Below are 8957 nucleotides of genomic sequence, written 5' to 3'. Positions count from 1 at the left end.
CCACTTTCAAGGAATGAATTTCCTTCTCTGTCAACATGGCCTGGGTAACATCTTCCTTGGTAAGGACTAATGCAAAATATTAATTGAATATCTCAGCCATGTCCATGCTTTCAATGTTCTTTCTGATCCCTAACTGGCCTAGTTCTATTTGCCACCCTTTCATTGTTGCTGTTGCTGTGGAAAATTTTGCTTCTCTGTTACATCACATTTTCTCGCAGCATCATCTCAGTATGCTATGCTCTGTGCAACTGGACCGGATGATGAAGCAATGTGCACTGTGCTGAGGAAGGGGAGCAATCATTTTCTGAGCAGGACAAGGACATTGAGGAGGAGGAAGTTCTCCTTTTACTTGACAGAGCTCAGCTGCATTGGGTGTGTCAAGCCAGACAGTATCAGTGGATGAGAACTGGATGCAACCGGCAAACATGGACTGTAGTCATTGGTTATCATGCAAGCATTTGGTTTGAATTGTGGGGGTGAACTGCAGCTTTCATCCATTTGTTGTCTGTAAATAAAAGCTGATGTTTAGAATTGTCTGAATGGATGCTTGGGTGTGATGCTCCTCTGCTGGACAATGTCAAGCTACAGAGTAGTGGTGATTTAGACAGGGTGTGTAGACAGGATGTAGCTAAAAACAGTACACAGCGTGACCTGGTGATTAAACAGTGTCTAGGGTGAGAGAATTGTACTGTGTGTGCAAGGGAGTACCAGCCACATGCCATGAGCACAGTGACTTTGTGGCTACTGTGCCATTACACTGGTGCAGGGCAACACCAACACGTCCAGATGCACAACAGCCTTGGTGTGGGTGCCAGGGATGTTGTCCTTTCAGCGGATATCCGCTGATTGGCAATTCTCCCAGGAATAGCAGGTGGTAAAATGGCACTAGAATCAGATGAAAAGAGTGTTGTAGGTAATTTAACGATTTTGGTAAGATGCAGACAGGACCCCTCAGTGAAACTCAATAAAATTGACAATTGGACAAAGAGTAATATTCAGCCCATGTATTATATTGGCAATGTGGAAAGCTTGTTCAACTGCGATTTGGACTTGTTCAACTCTGGGTCTTCGTGTATTAACTTGTATTTACGTAGGTTTCTGATGGGCTCCTTGCTGCTATTGGCATAGCGCTGTGCCTGTCTTATGCTTATTCGCTCTGTGTTGTAGCGTTTGGCTGCATCTTCATGTACAGGCAGGCCCAGTGCCTTTTTGTGCAGATCTTCGAATGCAGGACTGTTTCATTGTGGGTACAATAGGCCACATGGCTTATTTGCTTTATCAGGCCTGGCGACAATGTGAGTATTGTTTGCTGCACCTCATGCTTACAGTTGTTGCTATTCAGCCACAGTGTGCTGCCTATAGTAAAAACCCATCAGGTTCACTCATGTCTGTTTTAGGGAGGGAAACCTGCTGTTCTTGCCTGGTCTAGCCTACATGTGAATCCAGACCCACAGCAATATGAATGACTTTGAACTGTCCCCTGAGGTAGTATTATCCAGTGATGCCCATAACTCATCAAGGATCATAGATTATCAAATAAGCATTTTCTGGACTCCTCGTAATCACACCTGCTTAGAATAGCATATTAAAGCTACAGCCTGCAGCAACAGAATTGGACTTCAACCAGTGTCATGGGAGATTTGAGTTGGACACCTGTTGAATAGGACATGGTTAAAATTCAAGTCAATGACTGAATCATTAAAGGATCCACTTGGACAGAGTAAAGGAATTCGACCAGTCTTTATTCTGTCATGGGATGTGGACATCACCGGCAAGGTTGTCATTTGTTGCCCATTCCTCAGGCCCTTAAACCAAATGGCTCACTTGGCCATTACACAGGGCAATGAAGAGTCCATCACATTGCTGTAAGTCTGGATTTTAACTCTGACAGAATCAGTCTTCAAGGGGTCAGGATGTGGTGGGTGGTGTCTCCCACAGTGGCCTGTGCATTTCTGTAGACTGGGTACACATTCTGTATTGAGATGAATAGAACTTATATGTGGTGTTTGCTGTAACTTGTGTGGAAATTTTTCAGGTGTGGTGGTCACAGAAACCACAAACTGCCACACTAATACTGACAGCATGCTTCTGTGTTTTTTGTCTATGTTGGTCCACACACTGTGGCACCATGTATATTGTGCACATGTACAAATCAGTGGGGTACAACGGTAATAATGCTATGTAAACCTGCTGGGGATCTTTATTCAACTCATAAACAGGGATTATAGGGAGGGCTCCAGATTCTGGGAAGGTGTAGCTGCCATCACTATGGTTACTAGGAATTCATGCAAAGTGACATGGGAGAGGAGGAGCCTGATTACTGAACTGTACTTCCTTACTGATATAGTTTACACCACACATGATTAATCCTGGTTTCACAATCTCAGTTTGCTCTGTGACAGGGTTGATGTGATGAGCCTTGTTTAAAAAAGGCCAACTAAGACAACATACCAATACCAGGTAAGACAGACGCTTTCTTATAACAATGCTGCTGTACCAAAAATAATTCTGTAAACACTTTTTGAAAAGTAGTGACCTGAATTATTCTGAAAGGATTTGATCTCGTCAGGCTGTATTGGGGAAAGAGCCCCCGAGAAATCTAATATAGTTTCAGTTTAACACCTCTTTTGCTCTAATTCACACAGTTTGCCAATTGCTTAGATAGTCTGACCTTGGCAAGTATTTCAATGCTGCTGAATCAGCCCTCTTATTTTTTTTAAAAAAAGAATTCTGTTGTCTCCCTCTCACTTGTGCTGTGACGATTAAAACTTGTTGCATCGTAACTTTGTGCACAATGCTGAGATTTGCAAACCAGTTTTGCTGACTACAGTGGGAAGCAAACGTTTAGAGGGAAATTACTATCCATTTGGATTAGCTTCCTATCCCACACTTCCCTGATTCTATAACTCGGGTGCTTCATACAAGGAACTTTCACAGAAATAAGGGTGTGTGTTCAGTAATTATATATGACCTTTTTTGTATGAAACATGCAAAGCTGCATTGTGGACGTTATTCAGCTCTGCAGTGAGATGTTGGAATGTATCCAGCAGTAGCAAAAGAGCCTGGAACAATCCCAAGAAATGGTAAAAATGCACAGTGCACAGTTCTGGAAAATATGTGCACTCGTTATATTCAGCTTCCGTTATTAACTAGTTCAATCTGGCAGGGAAGAGTGTTTCCATTGAATAAAGGAACCAGTCCTACCCACTGTCCCAATCTGATTCATTGCAGATTAATGTTTCCAAAGCGTATATGGTCTTTTTTTTAAACAAAATGAATAAAAGTCACGCAGCACAAGCCACTGCAATAGCGAAAGTTCAGTAAAGCACTTCAGCCAGTAGAATATGGTTTAAGAATTTACAGGGTTGAGTGCAATATTTAGATTGTCATCTCAATTCTGAGGTAGTGCTGCAGTGTCGGTGGTGACATCTTTCTGATGAGACATTAATCAGAGGGCACTGTCTGTAGCATGGGTTGAGGCAAAAGATGCCATGAAAGTATTTTAAAAGGGAGCAAGGGATTTATCCCTGGTGTGCTGGCTACTACTTATCCTTCAATCAGTATCACTCAATATAACTTGGAAACTTATATTGCTGTTTTTGGGTCTTTTCAGCGCACAGTTTCACTGTTTGTTTTCTAAACCTCAGACTGCTACCTTTGGCACTTTCATGTTTCTTTCTTTCCAAAATTAACCACAGCACCTAAACTGCCAAATATTGTACATAGAATTGTTTCACAAATGCTTTTAAAATCTATTTCCACTTTAAAAGACATTTGGAATATGCAGGAAGATGGGAGCCAGGGATTATTAACAACATCTGAAATGATGCATGCAATTGTTTATGTATTTAGAGAATACAAAGGTGATGCTATTCCGCATATTCTGGGCTCTCAGATTACAAAGACTTCTATCAATTCTGTTTCCTTTTTAATGACACAAGACTGTAAATAGTAAAAAAATGTAGGCCTTAAAATCAAGAAGTGGGTATTGAAAGTTTGGATGCATTGACTTCATTATTAAGCACACCAGGAAATCTTTGCTCCCTGTGTTCTAGATGTTGACTCTTTTTTCTGTTCTGGTGTGAATCCACTTGCTAAGCATTTGCAACATTCTCCATTTGCATTTGGGATACCTCTGTAGATGAAAGATGTTTTTTGTTACAGTCAGTTGTAACCTTCTCCATCCCCACAACCCCTTTGGGGATTGTGCCTGTCCTTCAACTTTAGTCTCTGGAACAATTACCAGTCCTATTCCATGCTGACTGAGCCTTCAGCTGTCTGAACTGTATACTCTGAAACTCCCTCCCACACCTTAAATGTTGTTTGAGTGCAAGTTTCTCAATTTCTATTTAATAACCTTTTGACTTTGTAGGAGCAAATTACAGAATGAGTCAAATTGGATTGATTTACTGAGTAAACTGTGCAAGATGAATGCAAATCAGTTTCCTTGTGCAATATTTCGCCAGATTGCTGATGGTTTGGCTATGAGTACATCATTTTCCATTTTCTACTTCCTCTGCATTACATCAGTTAGGTGATTTTTTACAAAATTTTAACAGATTCTTCCTTTTCTCATAAACAGTCTGCAGACATTAAACCATTACCTTCCTTTTTTTGTTAGTTGCTTTATTTCCGCTGTTTGTTTTGATTTTCAAGGTATCACAATGATTGGAAAGAGGGTCATTAAGCTCTTGCATGTTTGTGGTCTCCATCTGCCACCTCTTTCTCCACAGCCCTGCACATATTTTCTTTTCAATTAACTGCAATTTCCTTTTTGGGAAGTATTTCTGCATTTTCACCATCTCTCTACAGGCAGTACAATCCAGGTCGCAACTCTCTGCACAATGAGGAGGGAAGAAAACATTCCATTTCCCCTTGGTTCTTTTGTCAACAATAATCTATTTCTGTCCTATGGTCACTGATCTTGCTGTCAATAGGAAATGTTTCTCCCTCTTTCCTCCATTATAATCACTCATAATTTTGACCTTTTTCAGCAATTTAACGAATGACATAAAGAAAATAGGATTGAACTGAATCTAAACGATTGTGATGCACTCCTGTCTCCTGAAGCAGAAAATTCTGATACATTTCCTAATGAAATAGGACCCTTCATTACAGAAATGCCAGAGCTAATAAATGGAATAGTGTCAATTTAACAATAGTGATTGCTGTTTGAAAAGTGCTTATTTAGTGAAATGTGGGGATGTGAATATGGCGATTTCCTTCTTGTCATGATATGAAAATGAAATACAAAAGCAGAAACATCAGCATCTTAAAGAGAAAATTTTTTTTCATTGATTGGTGTTTTTGGCGTGATTTCTCTCAAATGCTTCCTATTTCAGATCCTAGTGGGCACAGTGATGCTCTATTGTAAATGGTGCGTATAACATTTATAGCATTAAAAAGGCAAAGTAGTGTTAAAAACAATGAAGATCATGGCATTTATGAGTTTTGAGGAGGCAGAGGTATAATTTTAAAGTCCTGGTGAGAATTCCTGTTAAAGAATTTTCCATGTGAGAAATGTATTGTCAACAATAAGTACATGGCAAAGAACATTGAGAAGGAGAGTATTGTAAATCTCTCCCTAAATTGTGTTTTAACTTCAACTCTTCAAAAGCAATGTCTGATGTGTGGGACCCCTTTATATTTGGCTCCTTTGACTGACTTTGTCAATTTGGGGATGATTTATTGGGCTTACTGCACATGAATTTCATATTGAAATCCCGCAGACATCAGATAAAGCATCTTTTACTGACATCTTGAATTTGTTTTTACTATAATCAGATACCCAGTTTAACTTTGTTGATAAACTGAATTGGAAATCTTAAGTTGGAGTGCGATAAATGCTTTACAGATTGGTTCACTGATCTTACAGATCAGTCACCTGGCAAGGGCATCATTTTGAATAATGGTGAATGGTATAGAAACTACAACCTCATCTGATGTAATAGCAAAATATCATTGATGGTGGAAATTGAGAAGTTCTTGAAAGTATTCAGGAGCTCTTAGTGAATCTCTGGATTGTGAATTCAAGGTTCAACTGTGGCCTTTCCTGACAACTGGGACAAGTAAGAAATGTAATGTAGAATCACAATATTTTTCAGTACAGAAGAAGGCTATTTGACCCATCATGCCTGTACCAGCTCGCAAAAGAGCTACACAAGTCATCCCATTCTCCAGCCCTACCTCTGTAGTCCTTAAATTCATCACTTTCAAATATATATCAAGCTCTTTTTTTAAATCTCCCTACAGAATCCATCTCTACCACTCTCCGAGGCAATGCATTCCGAATCCTAACAACTGAGTAAAGAAGTTTCCCTTCATCTCACTCCTAGCTCTCTTGCTGACCATCTTGAAATTGTGACCCTTAATTACTGACATACCAACTAGTGGAAACAGAATATCCTTCCTTGACCTGTAAAATTGTTGACAATTTTGAATACTTCAATGAAGTCACCTCATAACCTTCTCTGCTCCAAGGAGAATAAGCCCAATTTCCCTAATCTTCCCTTGTATCTAAAATCCCTCATTCCTGGTATGTTTTGAGCAAGTGCAAGGTGGGGATGGGAAAGGGTGGGAAAAACACAAAAGGAAGGTCTGTGTTAGGTCGCAAGGCAGGAGAAATTAAATCGGGAGGAAATAATTATCCAAGGCTTATGATCTCTACTTCTTAAAAGGACAAGGACAGCAGAAATGTACTTCCATCACTGCTTGCAATTTCCCTCTAAACCACAGACAATCCTGACTTGAAATTACTGTATATCCTTTATATCAAAATGCTGGAACTTCCTCCCGTGCAACATTGCAAGTGTACTAAACGGAATGAGGTTAGTCAGGAAAGGACCTGACAACCAACTGCTCAATAGGCACCAAATGCAGGCTGAGCCAGCAATTTCTAAATTCCACAGAATGACTTTTAAAAAAAACTTATTCCAGGGGCCAGTGCTGCATCCAACTTTGTTTTCTTTGTACAAGTGATTATATTTCAAATCTTAAATTTTGTTGACAAATCCAAAGTGGCAGATTTGGAAGACATCCAGGAGTATTGTCATAGAATTTCGAATGAAATGTTCCATGGGAATTGGAAAAAGGTGCTTATAACTCAGTGGACAAATGCTGAAGGGTATCACTAGGAAGAAGAAAAAGGCACCCAACAACCAACTACAGAAAGAGCATTTGTTAAGATGATGCAAGGGATGGTCTATTGCAATTATGAGGAGATAATTGATAATCCAGAATCATAGACACCGGATTATTTGTGAGAAATTAGCTGAGAGTTGAGAAAGGTGTTTTAATATTGGTTGGGTTGTTAGTTTAGGATTGTCATGAAGAGGTTAGTTTCCCACAGGTTATAGGGTAAGGAATGCCTTGCTACAATCATTGAAGCGAAACAAATTCATTTATAAGGGGAATCTATAATGAATATTAAGTAAAAAAGTATAGGAATATGAAATGTGTTTTGGATTGTTAATTTTATTTTGTCTAATGACGCTCTTATTATACATCCTGAGATGAGCAGGGGAGTCTAAAACTGGAGGATATAGGTTTAAGGTGGGAGGGGAAAGATTTAAAAGGAACCTAAGAGGCAACTTTTTCACGCAGAGGGTGATGAATTTATGGAATGAGCCGCCAGAGGAGGTGGTAGAGACTGGTACAATTAAAACATTTAAAAGGCATTTGGATGGGTATATAAACAGGAAGGATTTTCAGGGAAATGGGCCAAATGCTGGTAAATGGGACTAGATTTATTTAGGATATCTGGTCAGCATGGATGAGTTGGACCGAAGGGTCTGTTTCCATGCTGTATATCTCTATGACTGTATGACTCTATGTTCTGCTATGTTTAATAATGATCATATAAATGCAAGTTGTTGTATTGCTAATATTTATCCTTCAACAAGTGTCAGTAATGCATTGTTTGTGGGATCTTGCTGTATGAAAATTGGCTTTCTACATGACAATTATGACCACAATTAAACAAATTTGTTACAGAATATCTTAAGTCATTATCAGGTTATGTCAATCAAATTGCTAAAGCATGAAGTAGTAATGGTTGGGAATTTCAACTACCCTAATATTAAGTATGGGAAAAATTAATGTAAAAAGTATATAGGGCATGGAATTCTAGAAATGTATTCAGTAAAACTGGTGACATTTATAGAATTTCTTAATTTGGTCATACATATGTGCAATGCAGGGGGAAGATGATCCGTACATGAGGGAATGTCTTTATGTCGGTTTTTATACTGGTGAAGCAAGTCCACTATGGGGGGATTTCTCTGTTTTTCTCACTTGCTTCCAATGTAGGCAGTAGCTGATTGCAGTTGATTATAGCCTTTAAGATTCCATCTGAGGAAACAGACATTTGCAATAAGAAAAGACTCCATTCTGAGTTAACAAGGTGTAGAGCTGGATGAACACAGCAGGCCAAGCAGCATCAGAGGAGCAGCAAAGCTGACGTTTTGGGCCTAGACCCTTCTTCAGAAATGACTCCATTCTGAGTGTTTAGTTTCACTGGGACAGCATCACTGTGACTGCTGTCAATGATTCATGCTAATTTGTGGAATGTTCCAGGCAGGCTGTCTTGACTCCTTTTTTTATGAGACACTTGCTAATGCCCTAATTGTTCAACCCACTATAGCCTCTGGAAATGGGTCCTGCATAATGACAAATATCCATTGAAGGTGTGGCTTGTGATGCCTATCTGGAAATTGATGAACAGAACAAACAATGCCATTGTACTTTCTATTTCAGGTGCTTTGCTTTCTTGCTCGAGGGAATTATGCACCTACCCCTTCTAATGAAACAGAGTTTCTCACATAGTGATCAGTCCTGTGCCTTGTTCAACATGGCAAAAGAACAAGGAGAGCCATTGGAGAGAGATGAATGGAGTGAACACTGGTTATCTTTGAATCAGAGATAGTAGGAACTGCAGATGCTGGAGAATCCGAGACAAC

At 39.5% G+C, this 8957-nt stretch overlaps 1 protein-coding gene across 1 annotated transcript in view; it reads left to right on the top strand.

Annotated features, from left to right (window-relative positions):
- Positions 1-2346: 2346 nt before the first annotated feature.
- LOC109916337 (ALS2 C-terminal-like protein) overlaps positions 2347-8957 on the top strand; it is a 70744-nt gene continuing 64133 nt past the window's right edge. The window contains exon 1 of the mRNA XM_048596166.1: positions 2347-2460. The gene's annotated coding sequence lies outside the window, so the exon portion shown is untranslated. The remainder of the gene's footprint in view (positions 2461-8957) is intronic.

Source organism: Rhincodon typus, chromosome 4, assembly GCF_021869965.1.
Source record: "Rhincodon typus isolate 14 chromosome 4, sRhiTyp1.1, whole genome shotgun sequence".
Taxonomy (NCBI): Eukaryota; Metazoa; Chordata; class Chondrichthyes; order Orectolobiformes; family Rhincodontidae; genus Rhincodon; species Rhincodon typus.
The sequence above is the reverse complement of the archived record's forward strand: the minus strand, read 5'-3'. Positions and strand labels throughout refer to the sequence as shown.